Here is a 13,993-nt window from a genome sequence, read left to right as displayed (position 1 = left end):
ACGTGTGGCAACAATTCATACCTTAGTTTGTGTAATTTTACCATGGTGATGGCACATGCGTGCGAGCGTGCATTGGCTTGATGCTAGATGACGTTCTTCCTTATTAAACCTGGCCTTTTTTGCATATCTTTTGTTGCAATTTGTCCAGAAGGTTAGCATAGTACTCTCCAGTAATTGTTTGCCCAGTGGGGAGATAATGTACAAACAAAATCCCCTTCTCATCCCAGAACACTGATGCCATGATCTTCCCCGCTGAAGGAATTTGGTGGTGCATCCCAGAACACTGACGCCATGTCCTTCCCCGCTGAAGGAGTTTGGCGGAGGAGATTCAGCATGTTTCCACTGCTTTGATTGTTGCTTTGTCTCTGGGGTATAGTAGTAAACCAAAGTTTCCTCGTGGTCACAAACCAGCACAAAAGATCTTGTTTGTTTCTCCTAAAACAGGCCAAACATTGTTGTGATACGTCCATTCTTATGCGTTTTTGACCCAGCGTAAAGAGTCGCGGCACCCATCTTGTGAATACCTTTCAGATGACATCTGGCAAGCGTGAGCAATTTAATGCACTCTAAATTGGTGATCCTCCTTGATCATTATGCGCACTTTTGCAATGATTTCTAGAGTAGTGACACATCTTGGCTGACCTATTCATGGATGATCATCATCTAAGCTCTCCTGACCAAATTTAAATTCATTTATCCACTTGGCAACAGTTGAAGACAAAGGAGCAGAGTCCCCTGGTGTATTCTGGAAATCGGCATGAATGTCGTTCGCTTTCATACCTTTCTTTATGAAGTACTTAATCACTGCTTGAATCTCGACCTGACCCCCCCCCCCCCCCCCCCATCTTTACAGATCACTACACAGGAACAACAACAGAGCCGTGTCACTGCCACAGCTCTCTTCCAAGAGCACTGACATGGTACGTGTTTACAGGTAACAGTCCAACGAATATCATGTGAACAACTTGTGCTAGCGCTGGCCTCTTGTGGTGATTGTTGTTAGGTGTCTTTGTGCTATTGTCAAATGACGGTATGTTTATATGATTCTCTTGCATGAATGATTTCTTAAATGCAAAATTTAAAACATTTATCTCCTACTGCCACACCAGACTGGTCAAGTGACTTGATGGAAACCTTTGACTCACTTAGTGATTTTACATAGGACAATAATTTCCCCTGCTTCTCAGCCAGACCTTTTGCTGAGGTATGACAGTGGTAGTAACCTTTCCTTGTTGCCATTTGGCATTCTCTTTTGAACCAAGAGTGCAGTAGCTTTTCCTTCCTCAGTATTTTCCGAATTTCATTGTTAAACCACAGTGGCTCTTTTGTATCCTTAATTCGTTTACTAGGTACAGACTTGTTGAGAGTGCAATTCACGATCTGTTTAAGCTTTGACCATAATCTCTCTACGTCCATCTTAATGGAAATAAGTGATGTCAGTTCTGTCTAAGTGAGATGCTAACATCTGCTTATCTGCTCTTTCTGGCATGAACATTTTCCTAGCCTTCTTGACTGATTTATTAATTTTTGTAACCTTAGTTGTTATGATGTTATCATGATTATTAATCCCCATCTCTATGCTGAAGTCATTGATGATATCTGGCCTGTTTGTAATTACAAGGTCTAAGATATTTCCATTGCATGTGGCGTGCCAAACTAGGTGCTCAAGACAATTTTCGAAAACCACATTCAAAAGTGCTTCACAAGATTGACTGCACCCCCTGCAATGAAGCCATAGGCTACCATCTATACTCAGTAGGCTAAATTCACCTGCAACTAGTATTGCATGATCTAGGTATTTACGTGCTACTGTCTGTAGACTTTCTTTGAATGGCTCCAAAACTGTCATAGCAGAACCGGGTGGCTGATTAAAACATCCATTAATTAACGTGATTTCACATAGACTTGTTATACTTCACTGTCACAATCAGCTTTGACCTCAATAGAGACAATGGACACTCCCTCTCCTACAGTGTCTAACCTGCCTTTCCGATATATATTCCATTAATCACTAAATATGTCAGAGCTTTCTACTCTGGGTTTCAGCCAGCTCTCAGTCGCTGAGAATAATTTGAGTGCGAGACTTTCCTGGATGGCAGTAAATTCGGAAACTGTGTTACAAGTACTTTGACAACTGATAAAGTTTTGACAATCTACACTGGAGTGAATTCAAAAGATAAACCTCAACCAACATTGAATGTATCTTGGTGATAAAGAGCCCAAATAAATAAATTGATGATTTTATTCCATTTCATCTGATTGAATGAAACACACACAGCATAACTACTCAGAAAACAACTATAGTGCTGATTACATTTACTATCATACATGTAGCACTCTGAGAACATTTCACCTTGTCATAGTAGTCCTGTGTTTTGGAACTAGGCAGTGCTTCATTTCACAAAGCGAAAGGAATGGCTTCTGTAAAAAAAAAAGAAGAAGAGGAAATAGTGGTTGCTGGTGTTTTTAACACTATCATTCAATTTAGTTCCTATTGTGAACTTTGCAGCTAGGATATGTAAATGCTCTGAGACTGCTATTGATAATATCTTTATGAACAAATCTAGGGGAGAAAGTCATATCACAAAACCAATAGTAAATGGACTATCTGATCACGACGTGCAGCATCTTGTGTTAAATGTTGAAACTTGTCAGGATAAAAAAATATTAAATCTGAGTACAGGAGGATAATTGAGGAATTCAGGAAATTGCTCAAAGACATGAACTGGAGAGATGTTTACCTGACTCAAATGGAAAATAGAAAGCATTTATTAATAAAGTTACCTCCTCTTTTGAAAATTGTTTTCCCCTAAAGGTAACTCAAATCACACAGAAGTCAAAAGATAAACCATGGATTACACAAGGAATAAAGATATCATGTGGGGCAAAAAGGAGACTGTATCTACTATCTAGGAACATTTCTGATATTAGCATTGTAATGCATTACAAAGAATACTGCAAAATGTTGAATCAAGTAATCCAGAAATCGAAGTAGCTTTATTAAGAGAAAAAGATAATTGTATCGGGCAACAAAATAAGAACTGTATGGGATATAGTGAAGACAGAGAGAAGTGGGGCCAAAAAGGAAGTGGAACAGATAGCTCTAAAAGTACATGAGACTTTGGTAACAAGTGCATGTAGTGTTGTAAATCTCTTAAGCAAGACTTAATTTTTGTTACTGACGGCTCGGGGTTATCAGGTTCGGTGAATGGTGCAATGGAGTATCTGGGACCAGTCTTTGAAGAACATCGTGTAGAACCTATTCGAGGAACTTTGAATTCCAACCATTGCTTCTCAGTATACTTACTCCTTAATGAAATTTGTTGCAAGTTATATATCTATATTTCCAACAAATAGCTCAATACATATTATCAATACTAGGAATAAGAATAATCTACATAAAGACCTAAAATCACTTATGTTGGTCCAAAAGGGGGTCCAATATTCAGGAACACACATTTTCAATAAATTACCAGCAACCATTAAAAACTTGGTTTCAGATAAAGCACAGTTTAAACAGAGTTTGAATGACTTTTTGATAGGCAATGCCTTCTACTCTATAGATGACTAACCTAACAGAGACTGTTAGGCCAGCTTAAGTAAAAATATGTTAGATTTAAGTTTTGACAGCACTTGGTTGCAACAGACAATATTAGGTATTTTGTGTATGATAAATTTATTAATAGTGCATAACAATGTTTCATTCTGACAGTGTATTAATTCTGTAAATATTAGCTTTTCCAGTTTACTGTATTGTATTCACCTATTTTGACAATCTCGTGACAAATGATCAGGGTAGTATTCATTATATTAAAATGTTTTGTGTTATACATTCTGACATGTTCCACACCATCTCATTTTTTCGGTGTATGTAACGAAAACTGAATCAAATCAAATCCAATCACCATCTCTCGTCATGTAATAACTTCACTTCTTCTTCTTCCCTTGTCGTCTCCTGTTTTTCCAGTACTCGTCCATCTCCTCCTCATGTTTTTCCCCCTTTATTCTATTCGTGTTGTTCTCAATCCCCTATTTCTTCTGCATCGAAAGCCTTTTATTTTTATTTATTTATTTTTTATATCGAGGTGAGTCTTTACGGACTGCGTGGTAACAACCGACTTCACTCTAGTGTCCAGGTCTTGTTCTTGCTCCAGCTTTGACTTCCTGCCAGTATCTTCTGAGCCCCTCCAAGAAGTGCCTTTTTATGCCCTTCAGATAATGGTCCTCACTGTCTTTCGGATGTTGATGCCATGTTAAAACCTTGGTAGTTGGTCACCAATCATCTAAATTTGTTCCTTTCAGGAATTTCTCTCTGAGATACCAATCTGCTTAAGATCTTTTTCACATTCTTTGAACCATCTCGGCCTCGTTTTCTTAGATAGGATGAAACTCCGTATTCTTTTTGTTAGTCGATCACCGTCATTTTCATGAGATGACCATAAAATAACAATCATTTCTTCGTAATGGATGCTGTGATAGGTTCTGTCTTGCTGCACGAGTCCTCATTTGCTCTCATTCGCCATTGTCCATCGACCCATTTATTACCTTAGGATTTTCCTTAATATCCTACACTCACGCTTTTCCAGCCGCTCAGCTTGACCTTGTCTATTCGTGGTCAAAGTTTTGGATGCTTATAAGCCCTCAGGTTTTACAACTGTATTATAATGTTGTAACTTGGCCCATATACTCATAGACTTTTTGTTATAAGTATTCTTTGTCAGTTGGTATGCTTGGTCTAACTTCCTCATCCCGACAGTTGCTTCTTCTTTTAATCCATTCTCCTGGTGGATGACTTCACCGAGATACCTGAAATTCTTAACTCATCCGATTTTTTCCCAGGTTGGTTATCATCCATTCAGGTCCGTCACAGATGTTCGTCATATATTTTGTCTTTTGAATAGAGATCTGGAGTCTAACTTTTTTCAGTACTTTCTGACAGCCTATTTATCTTGTTGACTGCTGACTCTATGTTGTTAGCAAAAATGGCCAGGTCAGCCGCAAAATCTAAGCAGTCAATGCACACCCCTTTGTTCTTAGGACCAAGTTTGAACCACTCTTCATTTGTTTCTTCTTGGGCTAATAACTTTCTCCACTCTCGAATGACCTTTTCCAAGACACATTTGAGAAGGAGAGGGATAGTCCGTCTCCTCGTCTTATGTCTGTTCTGATTGTAAAGGGTTCAGATACCTCACCCATAAATTTAATTTTTGACACTGTGTTAGCAAGAGTTTGTTTGATCAGCTTTCTTGATGTATTATCCACCTCAAACTTTTCCAAAATATTCATTAATGCCTGTCAGTCGATGGAGTCATATACTTTCTGAAAATCAACAAACAAGACCACATAGTTATTTCTTCCAATTTTTTTTGTACCTGATGATGTTCTTCAGGTTAAAGATCTGTTCTGCGCAAGAATCGCCCTTTCGGAAACCAGCTTGATAGTCCCCAGTCAGTTGGTTACAATGATCTTCTATTCTATTCTGTATCACTTTGGAGAGAATCTTATATGGAACAGATACTAATGAGGTACCCCTATAGTTATTGACATTCTATTTATCACCTTTTTTGTGTAGACGATGGATTAAAGCTGACTGCCATTCAGTTGGTATCGTCCTAGCTCTCCAGATCTCCTCAAAAAGTTGGACTAGTATATCTAGAGTTTCATTATTTGCCAGCTTCAGTAGTTCCACCACTATTGAATCCTCTCCAGCTGCCTTATTATTCTTAAAGTTGTTGATGATATCTTTGGTCTCCTGTTTACTAGATGGAGATGAGGGGTAGTTTGTGGATTGGGGCACATACAGGGAATCTTTCTTTCGGTTCATCACAATTAAGTAGGTTTTCAAAGTAACGAGACATTATCTTGCAGTTTTCTTTGTTGGTCAGGCCGAGTGTGGTGTGCGTACTGTAAGACCTTCAGTACACACACCATCAGATTATTTGACTTGTTGCTCTAACGAAGTAAGCGAGTGTCAGCAATATGTCTCGTGGTCTTATCATGGCGTGTTTATCTTCTGCCATTAGGTCAGACGATAGAAATGCCACTTGCACGCTTAGAGTAGCAGATTGACGGTGACCAACTTTAAACAGAACTTGATTAATTTTCACATACATTTATTAAAATAATAACAAATATAAAAATTACTTAACTTGGTTCTGGATGCTATTTACAATTGACAATCTGAAGTTCCTTTGGTATTGGTACATTAATCTTATTCTCACATATATCTCGGATACTTGACAAAAGTGTCTATACATTTATCTTCATGGCTATGTACAGGAAAATGGTAAGCTTATTAGGCGCAGACTGAATCTTGACTATGGACTGGTACAGACAATTGTAGAACTCGTACAGACTGGTACAGACTAATGCAGACTGGTACAGACTAATGCAGACTGGTACAGACTGGTGCAGACAAATGCAGACTGACTGATCGAAGGTCTTAACACTTGTTATAATACCTCGCACGTTCATGTATCACTGCGCGAGGAGAAAGTGTTCTATGTTTGCAGCAATCTCATTGGCTGCGTTACATATTAATACGCGGATCGGCGGAAGCAGAATTTGGTCCGTCTCTATGGCAGCGCCATCTCGTAGTGCGGAGATGGACGAGCGCTGCGCCTACGCTGTTGTGCTTAGCGGGGCGCACTCTAGTGGGAAATTTGTGTACGCGCTGAATACGCGGAACTATGTACACAACACTGAGCTTTCCATTTTCGTCTCTGAAACAAAAACTAGGGGCTTGGTATCCTTTCAAATTCGATTTGAACGTCTGATAGAAGTCTCTGACATTGTTTATCTGGAAACGCTGATCGATCTGTTCTAACTGCTGTTTCTCTGCAATTGCTTAGCCCTTCGTAGAGTTCTGGCTGCATATTTTCGAACTTCATGGAATACATCAAAATCATCAGGTCTCCTGGTAGAGTTCCACTTTTTCCATGCACTTGCTGTTTGGGCCACCACCTCACCACAAACCTCATTCCACCATGTATGATTCCTCTTTTTAGCTGTCAGGATTGTAGTATTAGCTGCTTGTTGGATCATGGAGGCAATGTCTGCCCATTTATGGGATTCAACTGTCACTTACTGGTGGCATTGTTCCAATATGTTTTGATTGATTTTGAGCTTCGCAATATCATATTTATGAATTTTATTTCCGGTTTTCACGGACTTATTGAGAGGGATGAAATTAATTTTGATCTTGGAGAGGTGATGATCCTTTTAAATTCAGTATTTTATCTGTAAAAAGGTTTCTTTCTATTATTTCTGATTGTTTGATGTTGTTTCTTTCTTATTTCTGTAATCCATGCTATCATTGATTCCTTCTTCCAGAACTACTCATTCAGTAGAGGTCTCTAAAAAAAGATTGATCTTCTTTTAGCCATTACTTCTGATATTTTCTCAAAATTTTTGTAGATCTCCTCATTACTTCTCATTTTCCAGCCATCTGTAGCTTGTATTGCAACCATTATGTTCTACTCATGCTCCTTTGAGGAACCTCTGTTCTGTCCAGCTTATAGTTCATCATTAGGCATCCACATCCATATAAACTTCCTGGTCATACCACTGTGGGATAGTGTTTTAGTTTTGTTTTTTTAGTTGTACATTTCTTGTTGTAAATATCCTTTGTCAAACGATTTGCTCTCTCCAGTTTGCTGACTCTTGCATCTACTGTTAATTCTTCTAGTCCATTTTGTTGTACAGTTTGTCCAATATATTTAAATTTACTTACTAATGCTATTTTACATTTTTGTTTTTCTAAGAATGTTGATGCATTGTTTGAAATTGTCATCAATGTTGGTTTTTCGGCTGAAATTTTGGGACCAGCTCTCTTTGCTACTTCTTCCAAAAGATTTCTTTCAATAACTGTCTGTCAGATTTTTTGAAAGTATATCAGAATCATCTGCAGAAGCCAGGCAGTTTACCTTAATTCCATTTGTTTTTCGTCCTAAAATTATTGGTTCAATTTTGTGATTTTTTTTCTCCAAATTCCAGATATTTTCTATTCTTTCTAGAATGCAGTGTTACAGTAAAGGTGATAAACTGTCCCCTTGTCTAACACCAGTTTTTATTTCAAATGGTTGAGATACTTCTCCCATAAATTTAGCTTCAGTCATCCTATTTGCTAGTGTTTTGAGGATTATGTTTGCTTTAACACAAAATTCTTTGATGATTTTACCTATAATTTCTTTGCCTATCAAATCAAATGTTTTCTTGAAACCAATACGTGATACTATTATAGGTTTGGTGATTAACAGTATGTGGAGAATTATCGATTTTCTAATAAACATCTGTTCTGTGCAGGGTCTTCCCTTTCTAGAGCTCCTTGAGATTCTCCCAGTTATTTGTCTAAAGTTTCTACAACTCTGTCCAGAGAATTTTTGATAATATTTTGTATACCACTGGCAGAAGTGAGGCATCTCTGCAAATGTTGACATTTTGTGTGTCCCCTTTTTTTCATAGCTGTGGATTAATGCTTTCCATAATCTCTTCAGCTTTCCAAATGTTCTCAAACAGCAGTTGTAGATCATTTGTGTGTTCTGACTATGTCAATAATTTTGCTGCAGTAGAGTCTTCATTTGTTGCTTTGAAGTTTTGGAATGATTTGATGGCTTCATGAATTTATTGCTCTGTTAGTGGAAAATCTTCCTCCAGATGTTGTGGGACTGCTATTATATATTGGTACAATGTGCTGTTATTATTATTGTTGTTGTTGTTGTTGTTTGGTTGCCTGTTCTTCAGCACTTTCTTTCTGTTACCTTTATCTATTTGCCGCCATTTTAGCCCATTTACCGGTATTTTCAGCTTGTTCTTCACTTATTTGACCTTTTGGTGGCTCCTCTTGAAGAGATCTTATTTCTCAGCATTTAAAATTACATCATCTGCTGCTATTTCGCAAATGAATTTCATCATGTCCAGTCTAGTTTTTTCATTCATTTAACCATACATCTTCCTTGACTCAAGATCCTGAATTTTTGTCCTTAATTCTTGAACAGTCTCATTTCTCTTTTTACATTTTCCAGATGAATAAACTTTTGGTCCTCAAAGCTAAGATTAGTATCAGTTTTTTTATTTGTTTCTGCCTATGGCTGCTATATCTCTTTAGTTAGAATATTTTCTCTCTCTGTATTTGATTATAGTCTAAGTCTGAATATTTTTATAAGTACATTTATTGCTGTAGCAATGAGTAAAATAAATTGTATTGCACTGCCTGTAGCATGTAGCACCATTTTGACTGTTAGTCCTCTTGCTGTACAAAAAGTAGCTTTGATGATTACTTAATGCAAGTATTTTGTAAGAGCTGTGGAATGGTTAGTATCTGTTTATATTTTTCTGATTAATTCAAGCTCGTCAATGCACATCCTGTGTTAAGGAAATATTTGCACTGAATTTACTGTGTGTTATATATAAGCAGTGGATCCATTGGGGTAGTCTTTTTGGCAGAAATATGTCAAGGTGAACAAAACAGGAGATGGTGAAGGAAGAGAGGGAAAAGATCAACATTTGCTTCTCATCAGCAATATAACTGGATTGCAACATTCAGTGAAAATTATCTGTGACAGGAAGTTGTCAGAAATACATTTTTTGAAGAAACTTTATGTTTGTATAAGCATTTATTAAATTTAAAAAGTTGGATTTCATCTGTTAATACAAAAGATAATGTTTTGCATTGCAGGCATGATGAACCTGTCAAAGATGAAGAATCGGCCAATGATTCTTATTGGAGGATAACAGTATGTATAACTTAAACTTGAGATTCTTGAAAATAAAGCTAGTCAGTATTTCTTAACAGTACTGATTTAAATACATCTAAAAGATCGCTGTTACCTAAATGAAAGTTGACGAGCAAAGTCTTAGTGGACATTTGTATAAAATTGTCATAGGTGTTATTTACAACAAGAGTAAATAGTTTCAATAGGAATGTGGTGAGACATTTAACAAATGTCATGACCACACATTAATAGGACCTTATAACACTAACATTATGATATTAGTATGCTTTTACGTAAATAACAGAAACCCTGTCTCTATGTTGCCACGTATAACCCTCTTACTAAAATTTAGTTTAGTTTCCAAATAAAATACACTATGGTAGGATAGTCCTGTTTATAGGAAAAGATAATCAATAGAGTTATCCTTCTTACTGGATTTACCGTGTGTTGCATCTAATGGATAAGTAAATTGTACTATTCACTTCTTTTCCTAAGATCTTACCCAGTGGCTAGATAGAAACACAGTATGAATAATAATATACTGAAGCTAGGACAACTCATTTCCAAGTTCATTTAGTGGTTTAAAACATGTACTTAATGGTCACCAACCTATCCTGGCAATGAAATAGTGAAGTATTGGAGAAGCAGAAATGTGAATTTTGCCTACTTTCTTGCTACTGTTTAGTTTGGCTCTTCAAATAAATTACCCCACTTAAACAATTTTTGGCTACATCTTTATATATTATGTTTTTAAAAAAGAAAAAGCCCAGTAGATAACTTCAAGGAAGGTAAAAAAAATTAGCCGGGGTGGAGGGGACAACCTTTAGAAAAGCACTTTCCATAATCAAGAAATTTAAATACTTAGACACTAAACCACACACTTTTTAACTGAACATTTCACTTAAAGAAAACCTCTTTCTTGGTGGAACTTACTTTCAAAAGCTATTATTCTTTGAATTAATTCTGTATAGCCATCTAACAGGTTCTAGTAACTTGGCTTCACTCTGATTGAATTTTATGTTAGCAAACTATAACACTTTGGTATAGTTAAGAAAACATTTTTATTATTTATGCAAAAAGCAATATAAATGGTGCCTCTTTATTTTAACTTGGCACTTCACTCTGATTGAATTTTATGTAAGCAAATGATAACACTTTGCAATAGTTAAGAAAACATTTTTATTATTTACACTAAAGCAATTTAAATGGTGCCTCTTTATATTAACTTGGCACTTCATAAGTCTGTAAAACAGGACACTCGGATTAATCAAACACCAGGAAGGAACCCTATACAGATGTATGATTAGGATGAAATGACAGGGTGAGCCAGTTTCCGTAAAGTTCAAGAATGATTATTAAAACACAGTTTAAATTAATGGTTCATGCTGTACAAAGGTAAAAATAGAAAAAAATCTTATCTGGTGGCTGTAGGCTTGGGTGTGGCGAACAGTTATGACGGCTACACTACCCACACTACGGCCTGCAAGTTTCTTGCTGTATGGGCTCAATTTCTCTTCTTGGCTTCATTCAGTTTTACATACTGTAGCTCAACAACTCGCAGCTATGCTGTAAGCTGTTTGCAGTCTTCAACCGAGGCATTTTTATGAAAATTTGCAGGCAAAGCTTCTGCTCCACAAAGGAGTTACCTCAATCACTGCTGCCTACAGACTGTGTGACTTACTTCCCGCACTTGCTCAAGGTAGCATGCCAATTCGCCTTTCGCACCTTTTGCACTCCCCACAGCTATTTTCATTTCAAACAAAAGCACACTGGCTTTTACATAACACCTATTTCTTACATTGTTCCTAAACATGACCATATCTTAAATTGTCAAATTTACATCAACATGAACAATTTGTACACACAAATATTTTTAAATACAAAATGTTATCAAAACATTATTTAGACCCTTGGTATCCTTTGTAGAGGACTTGGGCAGGTTTGTCCCATCCTAGAACACATTATTTTGTTACTTCCCTTCAGATATTCCATTTAGCTACATCTACAATAATTCCCAATGTTCTGCCTTTTGAGGTGTCCAGTGCGGGTTGCTCTCCACTTCCTGGGTGTATTGTATCGAGTTAGCTCCCAGGAGCCGCTCAAAGCACAAACTCTTAGAAGATTCACTCTTCTTGTACTTAAGTCGGCATTGTCCCTTATGTATTCAATCCCGATGCAATTTCTGTGTTTCCTGGTCAATGTGAAGGTCCAAGGGATACAGAAAACCTGCACTGGAGCATTGGAATCTAATACTGGTCTCCCAGGAGCCGCTGCAAGCACAAATTCTTAGAAGATTCACTCTTCTTGTACTTAAGTCGGCATTGTGCCTTTTGTACTCAATCCCGATGCAATTTCTGTTTCATGGTCAATGTGAAGGTCCAAGGGATACAGTAAACCTGCACTGGTGCATCGGAATCTAATACTGGTCTCCGAGGAGCCGCTCAAAGCACAAACTCCTAGAAGAATCATTCTTCTTGGACTTAAGTCAGCATTGTACCTTTTGTATTCAATCCCGATGCAATATCTGTGTTTCATGGTCGATGTGAAGGTCCAAATGATACAGTAAACCTGCACTGGTGCATCGGAATCTAATACTGGTCTCTCAGGAGCCGCTCAAACCAGAAACTCTTAGAAAATTCACCTTCTTGTACTTAAGTCGGCATTGTCCCTTTTGTATTCAATCCCAATGCAATTTCTGTGTTTCATGGTCAATGTGAAAGTCAAAGGGATACAGTAAACGTGTACTGGTGCATCGGAATCTAATACAGGTCTCCCAGGAGACGCTCAAAGCACAAACTCTTCGAGGATTCACACTTCTTGAGGTTAAGTTGGCATTGTGAGTTTTGTATTCAATCCCGATGCAATTTCCGTGTTTCATGGTCAATGTGAAGGTTCAAGGGATACAGTAAACCTGCACTGGTGCATCGGAATCTCATACTGGTCTCCCAGGAGCCGCTCAAAGCACAAACTCCTAGAAGAATCATTCTTCTTGTACTTAAGTCAGCATTGTACTTTTTGTATTCAATCCCGATGCAATTTCTGTGTTTCATGGTCAATGTGAAGGTCCAAATGATACAATCAACCTGCACTGATGCATCGGAATCTAATACTGGTCAGCCAGAAGAAGCTCAAACCATAAACTCTTAGAAGATTCACTCTTCTTGTACTTAAGTCGGCATTGTGCTTTTGTATTCAATCTCGATGCAATCTCTGTGTTTCATAGTCAATGTGAAGGTCCAAATGATACAGTCAACGTGCACTGGAGCATCGGAATCTAATGATGGTCTCCCAGGAGCCGCTCAAAGCACAAACTCTTAGAAGATTCACTCTTCCTGTACTTAAGTCGGCATTGTGCCTTATGTATTCAATCCAGATGCAATTTCTGTGTTTCATGGTCAATATGAAGGGTCAAGGGATACAGTAAACGTGCACTGCTGCATCGGAATCTAATACTGGTCTCCCAGGAGGCGCTCAAACCACAAACTCTTAGAAGATTCACTCTTCTTGTACTTAAGTCGGCATTGTCCCTTTTGTATTCATTCCCGATGCAATTTCTGTGTTTCCTGGTCAATGTGAAAGTCCAAGGGATACCAGAAAACCTGCACTGGAGCATCGGAATCTAATACTGGTCTCCCAGCAGCCGCTGCAAGCACAAACTCTTAGAAGATTCACTCTTCTTGTACTTAAGGCGGTATTGTCTCATTTGTATTGAATCCCGATGCAATTTCTGTGTTTCATGGTCAATGTGAAGGTCCAAGGGATACAGTAAACCTGCACTGGTGCATCGGAATCTAATACTGGTCTCCCAGGAGCCGCTCAAACCACAAACTCTTAGAAAATTCACTCTTCTTGTACTTAAGTCGGCATTGTCACTTTTGTATTCAATCCCGATGCAATTTCTGTGTTTCATGGTCAATGTGGAGGTCCAAGGGATACAGTAAACCTGTACTGGTGCATCGGAATCTAATACTGGTCTCCCAGGAGCCGCTCAAACCACAAACTCTTAGAAAATTCACTCTTCTTGTACTTAAGTTGGCATTGTGCATTTTGTATTCAATCCCGATGCAATATCTGTGTTTCATGGTCAACGTCAAGGTCCAAATGATACAGTCAACCTGCCCTGGTGCATCGGAATCTAATACTGGTCTCCCAGGAGCCGCTCAAAGCATAAACTCTTAGAAGATTCACTCTTCTTGTACTTAAGTCGGTATTGTGCATTTTGTATTCAATCCCGATGCAATTTCTATGTTTCATGGTCAATGAGAATATCCAAGGGATAC

The 13,993-nt window shown here is 37.9% G+C and overlaps 1 pseudogene; it reads left to right on the top strand.

The window, feature by feature from the left end:
• The window catches only part of LOC124799378, a 72,886-nt pseudogene extending 63,154 nt beyond the window's left edge, over positions 1-9,732 (top strand).
• The last annotated feature ends 4,261 nt before the right edge of the window (positions 9,733-13,993 follow it).

The sequence above is a fragment of the Schistocerca piceifrons genome, chromosome 1, assembly GCF_021461385.2.
Source record: "Schistocerca piceifrons isolate TAMUIC-IGC-003096 chromosome 1, iqSchPice1.1, whole genome shotgun sequence".
Classification (NCBI taxonomy): Eukaryota; Metazoa; Arthropoda; class Insecta; order Orthoptera; family Acrididae; genus Schistocerca; species Schistocerca piceifrons.
This window is presented reverse-complemented; position numbering and strand designations above follow the sequence as displayed.